We start from the raw sequence: 18,804 nt of genomic DNA on the forward strand, positions 1-18,804 counted from the left end.
CCTGGCCAAATCTTGGTCTTACACAGAGAAATTTGATTTCTAGGTATTCATGTGTACTATTGGTGGGGATTATGCTCACTATGTTGAGTTCTGTTTGTACAATCAATCATTCCATCTAATAAAACTTTTGCTTAAAAAAAAGTAGGAAATTGTTGAATTTTTTTTTTTTGCCATTGATGAGAAATGAAATCTGTCTTCACAACAAATAATGTAGTTTATAAATATGTTTTTACCAACATATGATTAACCCTTGATAATTTAATTGACTTATATACATGTTCAATTTAGTTTTTATTTATTTATTTGTGTGCTTCGTATAACAGTCGTGCATGGTGCGGGTTCAATACTAGTAATGTTCTAATTGAGGTATGTTCATCAACGTACTGATTCAGATTTTCTGGATAAGACAATTGATTTTGGATTACTAGGTCGACCGTTAGATTGACTGGACAATCAGTTGTTACCGATGGATCGAACTGCTAATGATTTGCTAATTAATCATTAGCTGATGAATTGGATGCCAATCATTTGATTTGAAATTTCTGAATTAGGCGAATGCTTTTGTCATGTTGGATCAACTCTTAACTTATTAATGGAGGCTAATTTAGCTGATTGATCGGTTGCTAGTCACCTAATTTGGGCTTTTTGAATTTCCAGTTGATTTGGGCCTTGAAATGAGGAGGGTTATCAACCTAAATTCAGTGCTTGAGTAAAATCCCTAGCTAGATAAAACACATGCTATAAGAGATCATGCAGTTTTTGTTGATAATGATAAGTTTATGCGTTTTTAGGAGGGAATATTTTGCATAGATCTTGAGAATTTTACAAAAGATTATTATATTTTTAGTGACATTTTCATTCAAAACTTGAAGAGAATGTCGGAATGGACCCGGTTGTCATAAATATAGGAGTTTCATGTCAAATAAAGGTAGAGGAACCAGCTGATCAACTTTGGAAAGGAAACCCACTAGTCGATTTTTCAATTTTTAAAGGACGTCGTGATAAAATGTCGTGATACTTTATGTTTGTATACATGCTTAGTGGCTAGAGAACGTGATGGACTCCATTGTAAGCCAATAGCTGTTTGAGGCTCATTTGTAGACAATCCAACAACCAAACATACAATTTTTTTTATTTTTTTTTGCATTTTTCTGTCTATTTTCCTAAGTTACCTTTCCGAATTTTACTTTAAGTTTTATACTTTGTCTTTAGCCGTTTCGGTTATTTGTTATTAATTTTTTGTCATTATCTTAGTTATGTTCAACTACTTCATCTTTAACCTCTTACTTATGGTAATAATTTGTTTAAAGAATCATTACATTAGTTTTGAGCCAGCTCACACAATAATCACTATACTACGTGCCCAAATTTATTTGAATCAAATAGTTGTTTTATTTATTATGCATAATATGAGCAAAAATGTTTTGTCGCACCCTTCCCACCTACACTTAATACAGGGAAAGAGAAATAAGATGAAATTTGATGAAATAAAAAAAGGTGCCTGCTGTGGTGCCTCCTCTCAGATGAAGGTATGATGCCTCTACCTAGTTGGACCAGTAATAATAAAACATGTATTAAATGAGGTGTCTTTTCCATTTATTCTGAAATGATTTTAAATAATATTGGTTTTTAGAAAAAAAGTTTATATATTTGCTAACCGGTCCCTAACTAAATCAGTTACCATTTACCATTTAGCCTTTGTTAATATTGTTTTAAATAATATAGTTGGACTTTTCAACACCCATTTACCATTTTCCGCCGCCCCTTTTGTTTTTTCTTTGGTTTTAAACAGATTCTATCATCTGGGTCTTAAGTTTTGATATTAAAGTTTGGATTTTTAGATTTGTGCATTAGGGTTTTTGGTTTTTATGGAGAATTTGGGTTTTTTTCAGGCACCGAGGAGTTTGTTGACGAAGTTGCAGAGGGAGATGAACAGATTTCAGGATCCACCATTGCTGGGTGCGTATATCTATTTGAAGGAGCAGAAGGTGATGGTGGATCATGAAAGGGCATTGTTGAACAAGAGAAAAATAGGGTGCAGATGCTGTTGCAGGGTAATCAATCCCTTGCTCTCTCACCCATATGTGCAGGTCCAATGTTTCACTCCCCTTTTTGCTTTTCTGCATTTTCATTGGATCTCATTTTCCAATCGTTAATTTGGGGGGTTCAGAGACCCATTTATTTTTTTCCTTTTTCATGCACTTGGGTTTCAGATTTTTCATTGCCTATTTATTTACCATTTCTGGCGACCCTCTTTTTTTTTTTCCAGTTTTACACAAATTTTATCATCTGGGTCTTCCGTTTTGATGTTAAAGTTTGCATTTTTTGATTTGTGCATTAGGGTCTTGGTATTTATGGAGATTTTGGGTAATAGTTAATCATCTTGAAATTAACGACAGAGGGAGAAAGGAGACGAAGTTGCAGAGACAACAAATTTCAAATTCTAAGGAAGATGAACCAAAATGGAAGATGAAAAGGATGATATTTGGGTTCCTCATCTCTGAAAGATGAAGAATTGAAGATGAAGAAGTATGAGATTAGGGTTTACTGGTGGTGTGTTGAGGATGAACCAAGAACAATAGAATATGAACCAGCAATGTCTACTTCAATCTTCAAACTAAATCTCACTCATGGTAAAAACTCATATTAACCAGGGGCAACTTTCTAACAATTGCTAAAAAATCCTTCTCAAAATTAATATCACAAATTATTTCAAATTTATAGAAAAAATTGAAATTGATGAAAATTAAAAAATTTGGTATAATAATTGCCACATGTCTCATTTCTATTTGACAGACCACATGGAGGCACCACACCCACATTTTCCCACAGACACCACAGAATTCACCAATAAAAAATGAAGTGTGAATATATCATATTTGTTATATTTTTTTGTTGTTGTTGAGCATCATATGTCTTGCATTAGATCAGCAGATATTGTAAATCCACTTTAAAATATATTTCTTCATTAATTTAGGGAAGTGCAGCGCTTTGTTTATTATATTGGAACCTACAATTGTAGTACTGCCGGCTTTCAAAAAACATCATGCTTAGGACTATTATGGATCAAGTGAACAATAATGTTTGGTCAGCCGTCTTAACCTTAACGGAATAATACAGCTATCGTCACTGTCTTATATTTCCTTTTCTTTTTGTTACATGTGGAAACATATTTCCTATTCTTTTGTTATATAATATTATTATTATTATATATTATTACTAGCAGATTGTTCTCGCCAAGAACATAAAATCAAGGCATGGTGCCAAGAGTGTGTGAAATGTGATCGGAGATTTTAGAGAGATGAGCTCTTAACTGCTTAGAGAGAGAAAATATAACTGAATTTCAATGTTGTTATTGTCAAATGAGCTAAGAGTCCCTTACAATTGGTAACCGTCCCCTATTTATAGATTTGGGGTTGAGCCTTCATGCCTTTAACCTGTCTAAATGGGCCGGTTGGGTCTTAGGGAGAGCGGCCCAAGGTCCAGGCATGTTCCGCGCCTAAGGTTGAGTCTCCTGGGCAAGAGACCCTGTGGTCTCGCCCAATCCACAAGTCCACAAGACATCGAGCTCGAAGCATGAGAGCTAAGTGTGTCTTTAAACAGAAGAAACCAAGGCGAGGACTACGAAAGACTAAACAGTGATAAAACCTAAAGCTTTTAACAAAATGAAAAAACAATTACCAACATGGCTGGGAGAATAAAGTCAAAAATCTCCGTGTTCTAAACTTTTCACTGCACCACCCTTTTCCTAGGCAAACTGAGTCCACAAGGAGTCCCAGGGCGATGACACTTGACCTGCTCGCCTTGCCAGCACTGCGCACGTGCCCTAAATCATGACACTTCGACAGGTGTTGTGCGTTCGCCACGCGTTGCGCCATGAAGTAGTTTTTAAGTCAGCAAATCCACCGAATCTCAACTGCCACTTTTGAAATGTCTTTTCGATTCCCAGCGAACCCTGTCAACCCGAATTTTAACCAATAAGCTTCTGTTACGGTACCTTCCATTTAATGCGTTACGTCAAACCCTGACATTTTTTTTGAATTTAAACCAATCAGCATCAACGGTTACAACTTTTCGCCTAACACGCTGCCTTTACTTTTTCGGGATTAATGCCACGTTTCTCAAATAATCATTCCACCTTTGTCATGATGGACACGATTTCCGAACCGACTCTTAATTCCTACTTTAAAACTTTCTTTCTTCTCCACTTTCGCCATTCTTGAACATCCAGCGACAATCCAAAAGTCATCAACTCAACATTTCCTGTTAGCCTTCTCCCTTCATTCTTAGAAATGACTCCTAAGCGCCGTACTCATAGGTCCTCCCGATCCCGAAGTGCTGCCTCTGCACCTCCCACTCCTGCCCCGACGGCCACACCCCCTGCCGGGGGAACTCCCCTTAACGAAGATGAGAAAGATGCCTTTTGTCGACAAATTTTCATCAATCTTCCCCAGCCCACAGTCGAAGAGCCTAAGTGTGCGGCCATTTGTCAAACCTCTGAGCTGTTTACTGACGAGTCCATCGCCGAGTTAATTCGTAAAGCCGGAGGGCTCTGCCGTGAGAAGTCTTTGGAGGATGCCCTCATCATCGGCCCAGGCTTGGACATTCGTCACCCCTGGAGGTGTCGTGGGCTTGAACAAAAGGCTAAACGGCCACATTTCTTCTATGTTTATGAATATTTCTACCTAGAGTTAGGAATCAAATTACCCTTTTCCTCGTTCCTCTGCCAAGTCATGAGGGAAATCAACGTGGCCCCTTGCCAACTCCATCAGAATGCTTGGGCCTTCATCCGTTGCTTCGAGATCCTCTGCGAAGCCATCGGCCTCGAAGCAAAAGCCTCACACTTTTTCTACTTTTATGGGTAGATCCAAAATGCTTGAAGACGGAAACTCCCGGATGGATTTCCTTGAAATCCCGCTCAGGTCGGCATCGCTTTTACCTTTATAAGAGTAACATTAAGAAGGGCCCCGGGCGACGCTATTTCCGTGTGATCGTTCATCCCTCTTACCCTGATGCCTTCACCCGACGATATGGATCCGTTCTGTTTCCCCTTTATTGGACGAAGAGTCCTTGTGATGTTCCCCCGCCAACTGATTCGTCGCTGAGCAGCGTGGACAAAGCAGCCATCGGCCTTTTCGCCAGACTCCCCATCCTTGAGTGCTCCCAACTGTTGGAGGCTTCCCGCAGCAACTCCCTTCGCTCACTCTTGGAGGGATTCAATTTCACCGAAGCCTCGCTGCAACGCGCTTTGGCCGCTGATTCTCCCAAATTTCCTCCCACCTTTAACACCGAGGGAGCGAAACAGAAACACACCGCGACTAGTTCTGACGCCGAAATTGCTGCCCCTCCCGCGAAGAGATTCTGGGGGTCTTCCTCCACTACCACCATCCCATCCGCCGGGGTGGCTAAGGCCGTCCCCTCTCCAAAAGGGCTCGAACTTACGCCGGAGGATACCGTCCAACCTTTACCCTTAAGAGAAATCCAAAAATCCAAAAGGGGTGCCTCTGGCATTGATGCTCCCTCTCCTCAGAAAGAGAAGAAGAAGAAGAAGAAAAAGGTGAAAAGATCCAAGACCGGCGACGCTGCTGCTTCCCCTCAAGCTTTGGGGGGGGGGGGGTGAAGAAAACGCTTCTCCAGGCGACACTGAACCATCACCCTACCCTAGAGGAATTGCTACCGGCGAGCCAAATCTGGAGGAGGGGGTCCCTTCGGCGGTTCTCTCCCCTGATCGCCCGTCTCCTCAAGTCGAGGCGACCCTAGATGAAACCTTGCTTGCCCGCACGGTAGACCCACATGGTGAAGACCTTGCACCTCGCACCCCGCCATCTCCCTACCAAACCTCTTTCAAGGCCAATCTCACTTCCACTGGTGATCAAGCAGGCTCCATTCCAAACCAGCGGACTTCTCCTATTGATTTCGTCCTTTCTGACAATTTCTTTGGGAGCGCGAGAGTGGCTGAGATTCCCGACCTTGATCAGGCCGCGCAGGAAGCTCTGTTCAACCTTCTACGCGCAGGGTGTCTCTTCGCCCAACTATCTCGGGGCTCAGCTTCTTCTCTAGAGATGGAGAGACTCCAGCAGGAGGTTGAAGGCTACCAGGCAGCGGCGCAGGAAGCGCACCGCAAGCATGACGAGATGCTGTCCCAAATGGTGGCTCAAACCAACAAGCAAGCCAACTTATGCATAGAGCTGAACCGCCATGAGGAAGACTTATCAGCTTGTAAAGATAGGATGGAAGATTTGGAGCTGGATTGGTTTGAACTGCGACGGGAAGTGAACGCAAAGATAGAGTCAATCAACGCCGGCAGGGCCACTTGCATCCTCAAGGATCGGGAAATCGCGTCCCTCCTCTTTGAACTGGGGGAAACGAACGAGTCTCTCGCCGACTTGAGGTTACAACTTGAGGAAAAGAAATGGGCCCTCGCCGAGAGGGACTCGCAAATCAAGACTTCTAAGGCTAGGTCCGTGGCTGGTGCTGCTGTTGAAATTTTGGAGGAGCGAGGTCGTGGTTTCTTCCTTGCCAAAGCTCAAGTTCAACATCTCTACAAAGGAATCGACCTTGATGGCATGGGAGCTTTCAAGAAAGTTACTCCTCACGGGCTTGTTGGTCGAGATGATCCCCCAGGCTATTCCACCGAGCACTTTGCTGAAATTGAGGAAGAAAAGATGAGGGAGAAAAGTTAATGAAACATAGTTATATTCGTACTAATTGTATGTACTTTGCTTTCTCGAGTTTTTCATCGCCGTTTTAGGCTCTGCCTTAAATTCCATCGCTTCGTGTTCTCCGTTCGCCTTTTAGGCTTAGCTTTTCCTTTTGCTAATTCGTGTAGCGATTTTGAAGGTGTGCCAAAGAAACTAGGACTTTTGCTCAGCTTTTGAACCGAGGCTTTTCCTCGTATCAATATTTCCCGTAAGAGCAGGTGCGGCCTCGACAGTTTTTTCCCGCCAAGGGCTTACACTGCTGGGGGCCCAATGGCCATATGGGTTTACCCAGACTTACGCCTAGTTTATATTCTCGCCACATATTTTGGGGAGGTCTCTTATTCCCAGATTTCGGGGAGACTAAGGGGACAAGGGACTTGCCCCATTTTGGGGATAAGTCGCTTTCCCGCACACATCGCCAACGAGAAATCAACGTTTCACACTGGACTTCCCCGGAGTAATCCCCAGACATCAAGGTCGTGTTGGGATTGCCACCTTCGAAGAATTTTTCTCACCACGCGAACGTGATATGATGATCGAATTTTGCTATCTGAGTAGCGTCGGTTCGCGCCGGACTTTCCCGGAGCAATCCCCAGACATCAAGGTCGTGTTGGGATTGCCACCTTCGGGGAATTTTTCCCACCGGGCGAACAGAGTTGAGTGATTTGAGCCAGGAGTATTTCTGATGAATATCCTTTTGTATTTGACTTGTTTGGAATTTTACATCGAGGGATGCCTCGTTAAAAAACTCCCGTGTTGGAGAAAAAGAGTGCATCTTTATTTTTTAGTCCTATTTTGTGGTTAATCCTAGTCGCCATCCTCTTTGCCGCGCCCCTGCTTGCCTAGCTCTTTCCTCAAAGTATGGTGCCCAGCACCTCTTCTTTCGTTCCCGAGGTACTTGCTATCCATTCACTCGCAGAATGCCTGTTCGCCTCTAACTCTTTCTTTTGCTTGTTACCCTTGACCTTTTTGCTTCTGGAGGCCATTTCCTTTGCCACAGATTTCCCTTTGCTCTTACTGCAGTGTGCCGAGCCTTTCTTCTTCCGAAAGTGGTCATGCCCTTTGCTCAACCCTTGTCCATAAACTTCCCGCTGGGATACTTCCAAGTCCAGACTTCGGCCTATCGCCGCTTTCCCCTTCCAGTCGCCTGGTCCCTTGCTCAAAAGGGCTGGTGTCCTGAACTGCGGAAGGTTCCAAAGTGCAGCGTCCTTCGGACTCCAGCTGAAGAGGTCAAAATTGCCCTCTACCAGCTTTTCCAATCGTCTATCTTGCTTAAGGGTGAGCCTAGGCTCAATCGCCAACACACCTCTACTGAACTTGTACCTTTCCAAGTCATCCACTATGCCTGCCCAGCGTTCCTCCGCTGTTATGTCTGTGAACGATCCATCCCACTTCGTCTTCTCGACTTCTTCCCTAAGTTGCCCCTGACTATTCCTTTGTCTTTTCACCCTCCTGTGTTCCATCTCCTGCGTCTCATTCCTTGACCTATCTTGCTCGTTCTGACTTTTCTCTTGGATCTCGATCTCATGACACCGGTGTCCCTCGCCTGTTCCTTTCTTCCCGTACATGCTGAGACAATTATTGTAGCATTCTCTCGCCCTTCTTTGGTCAACCACAATTTTTCCCACCTTTCCACAGAGCAGTGGGTACTTTACTGCAAGATGGACTGTTGAAATGACGGCGCACAAACGGTTTAAGGTATTCCTCCCAATGATAACGTTGTATGAGGCTACAACTTGTATCACTAAGTACCTCACGCGAAGGAGCTTGGCGTTGTCCTCTATCCTGAAAATGGTGTCTAAATCTATATAACCCCGCACCCACACTTGCTCACCTGAGAATCCCACTAGTGTTCCCGTATAGGGCATTAAATCCTTATCGGTTAATCCCAGCTTATCAAACGCGTCCCCGTAAATGATATCGGCGGAGCTACCTTGATCTAGGAGTACTCGGCGAACATTAAAGTTGTTGATCCGAACCATAACGACCACCGGATCATCTTTGTGCATTTTGACTCCCTCAAAATCCGCTGATGAGATCACTATATCCGAATGTTGGAAGCCAAAAGGAACTTGGTATTGTTGCACCGAGGTTACTGCCCTGACATGTCTTTTTCTCGCCGAAGCTGTATCTCCCCCTCCGCCGAAACCACCTGCAATTGTATTAATTGTGCCCACTGGCGGCTCGAGATCTTTATTAAATGTTTGCTTTGCATTCTTTTTCTTGGTAGTCAGTGTTTCCTTCTTTTCTGCACTCGGCGTGCGGCGACGATCCTCCCGTCGGCGATCATCCTGCTGGCGAAAGTTCCTATACCTGTTTCCCTGCTGTCGTTCGCCGTTCCAACGTTCATTGCGGTCATTCAGCTGCGCTTGCCCTGCTCTGATGAGCCTCTCGATCTCATTCTTTAAAGTGAAACAATCCCCTGTATCATGTCCCGCTGACCGGTGGTACTCACACCACTTAGTCTTATCTGATTTTGGTCGCGGTGGGTCCGCTTCCCTTTCGCCCTCTTCAACGGCATGGGTTGCCTTAACCTCACGGAGCAGCTCCGTTAGATGAGCGCTTAGACTCTTTCCTGACTCTCCACACCGGCGAGAGTCAGCCTGGCGCCAGGGCCGACGACGCTCGAAATTGTCCTTCCTCGGATACAAGGGATCTTTCGTTGTCTTTTCCGCTGTCCGGACTTTCCTGTCTCGCCTTTTACTCCCTTCAACCTTGTCTTTGCTCGCTTTATCCTCTGGCGACGAGTCCCTTTGATCACCATCCTTTTCCACCTTCGCTCTTCTTCGCTTGAAAGCGTCGTCTTCTTCATCAAGGATGTACGTGTTCGCCCGCGCGCGCACCTCCGCCATCGATTTGGCTGGCTTACGACTCAGTTTGCTATTTAGCTTGCCGGGTTGTAGATCGTTCTTGAAGGCTCGAGCGCAGGAATTCGGCTCCGACTCCTCAATCTTTACCGACGCAGCACTGAATCGTTTCACGTATTGCTTCAGAGTCTCTCATTCAGACTGACGCACGTTGTATAAGTCCTCGATCATCACTTGCTTAGTCTTGCTTGCTGAAAACTGGACGAGGAATTTGGACGAAAAATCTCGGAAGTTGGTGATGGATCCTCGCGGAAGAGTTGTGAACCACGCCATTGTTGTACCACTAGAAGTTGCTGGAAACATTCTGCACTTGACTGCGTCTGAAGCAGCGCTAATCACCATCTTTGTATTGAAATACAGTAGGTGTTCCTTAGGATCTGCTTTTCCGCTGTATGTTTCGAGGACTATATTCTTCATATTATCCGGAATGGCCACTTCCCTTACCGCTGCTGAAAATGGCTCGAATTCAGCCACAACCTCTGCCTCGCGTTCTCCTTCGTCCTGCTGCTCGTGACGATAGTACTCTAGCTGCTCCTGAAGATAGTCGTTATGTTGCCTTATATCGTCGATGCTGCTGATCAAGCGTCTCCAATCTTGGCTGGAGATCGGAGCTTGAGGTGCTTGCGTCTCTCCTCCTGAAACCACAGGTGACTGCTCTGGCGACCTTCTTTGTTCTGGTGATGTCGATGGAGAAGGCAGCGGAGGTGTTGGAGACGGAGGAGGCGGGGGCGGAGCTGGAGGAGTTACTGGAGTTGCTTCCTCGCGGTGAATCGTCTGGTGCTGCGGTCGGCCTCGAACGCGACGCGGCGGCGAAGTACATCGTCACACGTGATCTTCTTCCCGTCGTCTTCGACGTGTTTCCATTGACACCGAAGAACGTTCACCAAAAACTCAAGAACTGACGAAAATGTCTCACAGAAAATCAAAGAATTTCTCCTTCAAATCACGATCCACGTAGTCCGGGAATCAAAATTTATCGATTCCCACAGACGGCGCCAAATGTTCTCGCCAAGAACATAGAATCAAGGCATAGTGCCAAGAGTGTGTGGAATGTGATCAGAGATTTTAGAGAGATGAGCTCTTAACTGCTTAGAGAGAGAAAATATAACTGAATTTCAATGTTGTTATTGTCAAATGAGTTAAGAGTCCCTTACAATTGGTAACCGTCCCCTATTTATAGATTTGGGGTTGGACTTTCATGCCTTTAACCTGTCTAAATGGGCCGGTTGGGCCTTGGGAAGAGCGGCCCAAGGTCCAGGCATGTTCCGCGCCTAAGGCTGAGTCTCCTGGACGAGGGACCCTGTGGTCTTACCCAGTCCACATATTTATATGTGGACCACTTGTGCAACTGAATAGCATTGTGGTTGCTACGACATCACTCTTGGTCAAATGAAGATCTTCTTCTAGAAATTGAGTTGTGAATTCCTGTTTCCTTGGGGTGGTTTCAGACTTTGGACAAAGAGGATGAGCTAGTCCTGGGTGGAGCATCATGTTTTTGTCATTCATATAATTAAATAAATAACAAAAACAAAATAGAAAGATTAAGAAGAAGTAGCTAGATTATGAACCAATGAATATTTGTATATATATGAAAAAGAGAGAAAAGTGGATTATAAGAATAAAGTTGACAAAGTAAAATATAAAAAGAAAAACCTTAAACTTTTTAGTGATATAAAGACATGGTGGGTGCATTTATTATTTTATGGGGTGATTAATTATTCAATATTCTAATAGTATAGTGTATAATATAGAATATTAGTGCTAAAAATTGAAAATGTAGTGGGGGGATGCCCCCTATGCTACCATGTGCATCCTCCCCTGTAGGTTTGCACACCTCAACAAAAACTAATAATATGAGACGCCGGTAAAATCACCAACACGTTTGATATAGAATCGTCCACGTGTATACTGAAAAACATTGTCAGAAGTGATTTGTTCGGTGGTCTCTAAATAAGCACTTATGATCCGTTTGTTACGTTGTATAGTATAAGTATGATTGTATTAGGCCTGATAGGATAAAAACTGATAAAATTTTAATACTATACAACGTTTAGTCATATACTGCATAATTTGGTGGCGACAGTGGTAATGCAATAGTGGTAGTATTGCAAGATCATGATGGTTGTGGTGGTGGCGGCGATGATGATGGTGGTGCTAGTAATCGCGGTAGCGACAATGGTGGCAGTTGGTTGTGGTGGTGTGGTGGATGGTGGTGGTGGTGCTAGTAATGGCGGTAGCGACAATGGTGGCAATTGTGGTATGACAGTATTAACGATGGTGGCATTGGTGGAGCGTAGTGATGGTGGTGGCGACGATGGTGGTAGTGGAGAGTGGTGGTGGTGGAGGGTGTGGGCGGCGGCAGTGGTGGTATGACAGTATCAACGATGGTGGCAATGGTGGAGCGTGGTGGTGGTGGAGGCGACAATGGTGGTGATGGCGGCAGCGGTGACAGTAGTAGCTAGCGGCGGCGGTGATGGGGCCAGCGCAAGTGGTGGTATGACGGTATCAGCGATTGTGACAGAGCGTGGTGGTGGTGGCGGAGACAGTAGTGGTAATGATGGTGGTGATGGCGGCGACGATGGTGGAGGGTGGTGGTGACGGCGATGAGGTGGTAGTAGTAATTAATGATAACGATGACTGTATCAACGGTGGTGCATGACAGTGGTGAAGCGTGGTGGTGATGGCGGCGGTGGCGGCGGCGGTAGTGATGGTGGTAGTGGTGGCGGCGACGGTGGTGGTGGAAGGTAATTGTGGTGACAGTTGATTAAATATATTCAAGTAGTTTATACATCACACTTTTATCATGTCTTATTAATCATCTATAGTGGATTAAATAATTCATCATTTTAATGTATAAGATGAGATTGATGTATAAGCTTATATAATACCATGTAAGCACCAAACAATGGATAAATTCATAATGTATTGTATAAGCTTATACTATCATACCTAATACGGTGTACTAAATGAGCCCTTAATGTGTATATATGATATGATTGGTTCAGAGTCAACTATATTATATAAACTAATTGATGAAAATAAACCAAAGCTTCTTTGATCTTATATATCTTTTTTGTTGGTGGGCAACATTTAAAAATGATATTATGCAAGTAAAATATATATGGTACATATGCACGCAACACACCTCATCAGAATCATTTTCTTTTCTTTTTTGGTATAGAAAATTTGAATAAATGTGTATATGCATGAACACCCTCAGTAAAAAGAAATATGAGACGACTTTAAAACCACTTGAGTTTGATTATTAGATACTGTAGAATTACCATGTGTACACGACATAGATCGACAGACCATAGAACAATATAGCTATTAGCTACCACTTTAAATACTCACTTTTGTGGTAATTACCACACCCAGAAAGTGAAAAATTTAAAAATTCTAATTTTCACTTTGAGCGGTTAAACCTGCCATAAAAATAGGTGTTAGAAGTGATTTTCAATGTTTATTGGTATATGAGTCGCCACTAATATGCATACCTAAAATGTTATAAGTCACTTTTTAATATCTAGGAAGCATTAAATAATTTTTTCCAAGTTCACCCTCATATTTAATATGAAAGAGATGATAAACTTTAAAAGTATTAACTTGGAGAGAGAAAATCATAGGAAAGTAAATAAGGGTAATCTAGGAAAGTAAATCATTTTTTTTACAAATTTATTACTAGTAACTATTTTTCTTAATCTAAGAGAATTAGTTATTTGTGACTTATATATAGGAACGAAGTATTATGCAAGTTGAACAAATATGTATACATATGCAAAACTCAGTATCTTTTTCTTTTTCTGACTTCTTTGACTTGCCAATAGAAAAGTTGAATAAATATGTATACATATACACGCTCACTAAATATTAGGGTCGCACATGATTGGGTTGGATGAATTTTCAGGCTAATTAAGATTCGAATTGATCAAAATTGTTTGGGTTGGGTTGGGTTGGATTTCGTGAATTTTCACCTACGAATCCGAAGCAACCCAATCCGACAATCTTCAGGTTGGTTTGGATGGATTGATTGGATCGCTATATAAAAATAAAAATAATCTGGAATAGTGAAAAATATTAAAAATCAAGTAGTCCAAGTCTCTGACATGTAATTACATCATAAGTTCATAACTACCGTCTACACACATCTATACAATAACACATAACTAAACAAGTACTTCAAGTTTTTAAATATGACAAGTAATTGCAAACAAATTAGTCTCCAAGTCTCCTAAAAATTACTCTAGTAGAAGGACTCAAAGTCTCCATAAATTACATACCCTACAAGTAGTTTAGGTAAAAGTTAAAATTATTAAAAATATATATATTAAATAATATATTATTTTTATATGATTGGATTTCGGTTGGGCTGGATTGATTATTATGGAATCCATGTATCCAATCCAAAGATGATTGGATCGTAATAAAATCCATCTGATTAACCTGTTTGCTTAATCCAACCCGCATTTTTATCATTAGATCGGATTGGATTGGATAATATCATTGGGTTGACCCGGCCATGTGCACCCCTACTAAATATAAATATTAGTATTGATCTCGCGTCATGCACGGATGAAATAAGAGTATTTTTTCGACATATATTAGATGTTTTCATGTTTTCTTTCTCATTTTTCTTTTTTAAATATGTATATCACATATTTAAGTTTTTTTTTCTAATCCTAATTACATTCTAATTTTTTTTTCTTTCTAATTTGTTATACTTTGAATCAATATGCAAAACCATTTTAATCTTCCAGATGTATATACGAAAACATAAAAGCTAGTCAAATAAGTTATAAGGTAGCTGAAATGGTATGCCAAACATAAGCTATATCTTTCTTCATAAGTTTTCTCTATCATGCTATAACTAGTAGGTAGATGATGTCATATTTATATTTTCTGATATTTTTTTATTTAAATATAAAAAATTCCATATTTTCAAAAATAATTAATGTATTAATATTGCATTTAATAGTTATTAATAACATTATAATAATTAATAAAAGTCAATTATTATTTTTCTACCATTCAGATGTATGCAGACAAATTCTTTTTTTTTAATGAATATGATTATTTTTTACATTACAAAATAAAAAAATTGAATGTAATATCTTACAGCCACATTTTTTTTTCTGTGTAAGACAGATGTCCTCCTTCGAAAGCAATCATGTTCGAGCCATGAACATTCACATAATAGTGTGTGTTTGTTTTTCAGTTGGGGCATCCAAAAGTACTTTCGGGTCTTATGTAACTTTCTGTCACTATGTTTTTGGCAAATTAAAAACCACATTCACCAACCCACTTTTAGCCCCAAACCAACTTTCATCACAACTCTCCAAATTGTCACTTCTACATTCATTCAACATACTTTCAATCTCAAACTTTATTTTGAAATAAAAGAATTCAAACATAAATCACGTTACCAACCAACCCACTTTGATCCAAACTATGTTTTGCAAACTCACATTCACTCAAACTCTGTTTTGCAAACTAAAATTCAATCACACACATAGTGGGCTAACTCTCCCAGTGGGAGTTTTACAGTCAAAATGATATTAAATATACTATAAAAAATTGATATCAAATAGTTTTAAATGATTGATTTAAAAATTAATTTAATTTTTTTTGTATTATAGAATAAAGGGTGACACTTATTGAAGTTGCCAATTTTTTATTTCAGATATAATATAGGATAGGATAAGACACAATAATAAAAATTAATAGTTATTTGATAATGTAGTTTTTTTTTTTTTTGAATTTGATAATGTAGAATCGGCTATGTCTATACGAAATAGATTGACGGACCATGGAAAAATAGCTATATAAACTACAAAAATCAAAGTGGGTGTCATGATCAGCAGCTAATTGCCATTCATGTGTATATGACTGGTTCTAAGAATCAACTAAATTATAAACTAATAATAGATGGATACAAACAAAAACATCTTTTTCTTAGATTTACACTTGATATAGATGGACGTCATCTATAAGGAAATAATACGAGTTTAAATAAATTGCATCCAACTTGAAGTTTAAGAATAATATATTAATATATATACATTTTCATCAGCTATAAGAGCTGTAATGGACAAAAAGATAAGTCAAGCTCTTCGGCATTCAACCTTTAACCTGCACAAATTATTTTAAAAATGTGTCACATCTATTAATTAAATAAAATAAAAAATTAATATATTTAGATATTTGAAATCACTTAAGGAATTTTTTTTTCAATTGCTGAACCCACGTGATAAGTCATTTTTAAGAATAATATACATTTTCGTCGGCTATAAGAGCTGTAATGGACAAATTAAAAGATAAGTCAAGCTCTTTGGCATTCAACCTTCAACTGCACAAATGATTTTAAAAATGTTTAATTAATTAAATTAAATAAAAATTAGCATTTCTAGATATTTGTAATCACTTAAAGAACTTTTTTTTTCAATTGTTGAACCCACGTGAGAATTTATTAGTTGATATTTATCAGTATGTAGTTGACAAAAAAAAAATTATCTATATATATATATATATATATATATATATCTAAAGGAGACTTGAGTTTTTGCATGTATTAAATACATTAAACCATAAAAGCTCTCATTTTTTTGCTACATCGGAAAATTAACAACGAAACGAAAAAAAAAAACTAAGGAAGAGCCAAACGATCCCTCAAGACAAGGATCTCTAAATCCGACGGCGGGGTATCTAGGATACACAGCGCCATGGATGAAGTGAATGCCCCTCTCCTGGCTAGCCAATCCGCCGGTTGATTGCAGTCCCGACTAATATCAGAAACAGATACCTTCCACTGTCTACTGATAAGCTCTCGGATGTCGCTTAGAATGGGGAAGAATTTGTGGTTGTCTTCATCCTCCAGCGTCCGAATCAGTTCGCTGCAATCCACACTGCAATATACCTCCCTGAATCTGCGATCCCACACTAGTTGCAAGCCAAGTTTCAGCGCCCTTGCTTCCGATAGCAGAACACTGCCACCTGCAAGATAACTATGGAAACCGCTGACCCACTGCCCCTGATGATCACGAACTAGTCCACCAGAACCCATAAACCTGCCAGCGTGATTAAAGCTTCCGTCGACACAGAGGCTAATCGATCCTTCCGGTGGTGGCAGCCACTTTCTCAGCATCCAATTTCCATCATCATCGTTCATCCCCTTCTTGATTTCATCGTGATCCTAGCACACCCGAGGCCAAGCCTCGCCGCTGGACCACAGAGCCTCTTCAAAAATCATATTGTTCCGCCACTTCCAGCAACCCCACAGACAAGCCACAAACTGAGTTCCATGCCTTCCTTGTATTTGACGCTTAACCCAAGACCCACATCCATGCTGTAGAAATCCTGGCCAAGACAAGGCTCCAGCGCGCATCCAAATCTCTCTTGAATGAGGGCAATCCCTCAGGCAGTGGATTGCGTCTTCATCTGATGCAGAGCAACGAGAACAACTAGGGGTCGCTGCCATATTACAGTTAAAGCGATACCGATTCGTTTGTATTGAATTATGCAACACCAGCCATATGAAAATTCGCACCTTCTCCGGGATCTTTAAGCGCCAGAGCCAACGCCAATCCTCTTGCTGATTGTCCTGCTGCAATTGATCCACGAGCCAAGTGTATCCATCCTTGACAGAGTAGCACCCACTGTCGCTGCTTCCCCACACCCACATGTCCTGGCGATTGATAACCAGATGGGGATCTATGTGCTGCAGCTGAGGAAGCAAATCCGCTGGTATGGCTGTATACAACTTCTCTAAATTCCATCGACCATCGCTGATTATATCCCGTAGTGTCAAGTTTACATCGTGGATGTCTACATAAGGAATCTGGTTCGCCACGCTCCCCACTCCGCTCCATTTTTCATACCACAGAGATGTAGACCCCTCCCCCAATCTGAATTGGCACCCCAAATTGAGATGGTCACGGGCTTTGAGTATCCCTTTCCACACAGGAGAATCTGATCTCTTAGGTTGAACCTGCAAAACAGAGTTAGAACTTAAATATTTGTGTTTCATGACCTATACCCATAGCTTATGAGGCTTATGAATAAGGCTCTATATTGCTTTTCCAAGTAATGTCGTGTTTGCTAGGTTTGTGTCTCGAAGCGCCAGCCCACCATGTTCCTTGGATTTCAACATTTTCTCCCAGCTAACAAGGTGCCATCCCCTCCTTCCCTCGTTGCCCGCCCATATAAAGGACCGCATCATTTGATTAATACGGTTAGTAACATTACGAGGGAGATAAAAGACCTGCATTGTGTATGTCGGGATGGCCGCAATTACTGATTTTGCCAAACAAATCCTCCCTGCTAGGTTAAGCATACTCCTCCTCCAAGTACCCAACTTACGTTGAATATTCTCAAGAAGAAAATCAAAATCTTTGCTCCTCATGCACCCCCTTTGAGTGGAAACCCCAAGTATTTTCCCAAGTCCCTCACAAAAGGGATAGGAGCAATTCTAGAGATCTCTGTCCTCACTTCTATACTGACGCCCTTTGAAATTATGGCTTTGGACTTGTTCATGTTAATCTTGAGACTTGAACTGTCACAAAATGCATAAAAAACTGTCATAAAAGCTCTCATAATATATTAAATACATTAAAAACAAACAAATAAACATTGAATATATTAAAAACTAAAAAATATTGTATTATAAAAAATTATTCAACTACTTATATTAAATAACAACATTCATAAACTTAAAATCGACATGAGCTTTGCATTTGAAAAATATTAAAAATTAAAATTAATAATAAAATAATATGTATTAATAAATAACTTAGATAAAATACCTTTAAAATAAAAAAAATTCTATCTATCTATCTATCTACCTATCTATATACATATGTAAAGCATACTTGAAAAAATAGCATTAAACACATAAAGAAATAATAAATTTATTTTGTATTAAAAGCATTAAATAAAAAAATTGAAAACTAAAATAAAAACTAAATCCACTATATTATTCATTATATATAAATTATTAATCGTTAAACTTTTCAATTTCTCATATTTAAAAGTAAATATTAAAATTTAAAACTTTCCAATTTCTCTTATTTAAAATTAAATAATAAAATTATTTCAATGTTAATTATTCATTAAAACTTGAGGTGAATTATTAAAAAATAATAATAATTGAAATTGACTACCTTTACATTAATGACAATAATAGATTGTTAATAATAATTTGTTTATATTATTTACTAATTGTTAATAATAATTATAATTAT

The 18,804-nt window shown here is 40.3% G+C and overlaps 1 long non-coding RNA gene across 1 annotated transcript; it reads left to right on the forward strand.

The window, feature by feature from the left end:
• Positions 1–1,669: 1,669 nt before the first annotated feature.
• Positions 1,670–2,698, forward strand: LOC130742484 (uncharacterized). The gene is made up of 2 exons (XR_009021167.1): positions 1,670–2,090; positions 2,342–2,698. It is a non-coding gene; the product is annotated as an uncharacterized LOC130742484 (long non-coding RNA).
• Positions 2,699–18,804: the final 16,106 nt, after the last annotated feature.

Source organism: Lotus japonicus, chromosome 3 (genome assembly GCF_012489685.1).
Source record: "Lotus japonicus ecotype B-129 chromosome 3, LjGifu_v1.2".
In the NCBI taxonomy this organism is placed as follows: Eukaryota; Viridiplantae; Streptophyta; class Magnoliopsida; order Fabales; family Fabaceae; genus Lotus; species Lotus japonicus.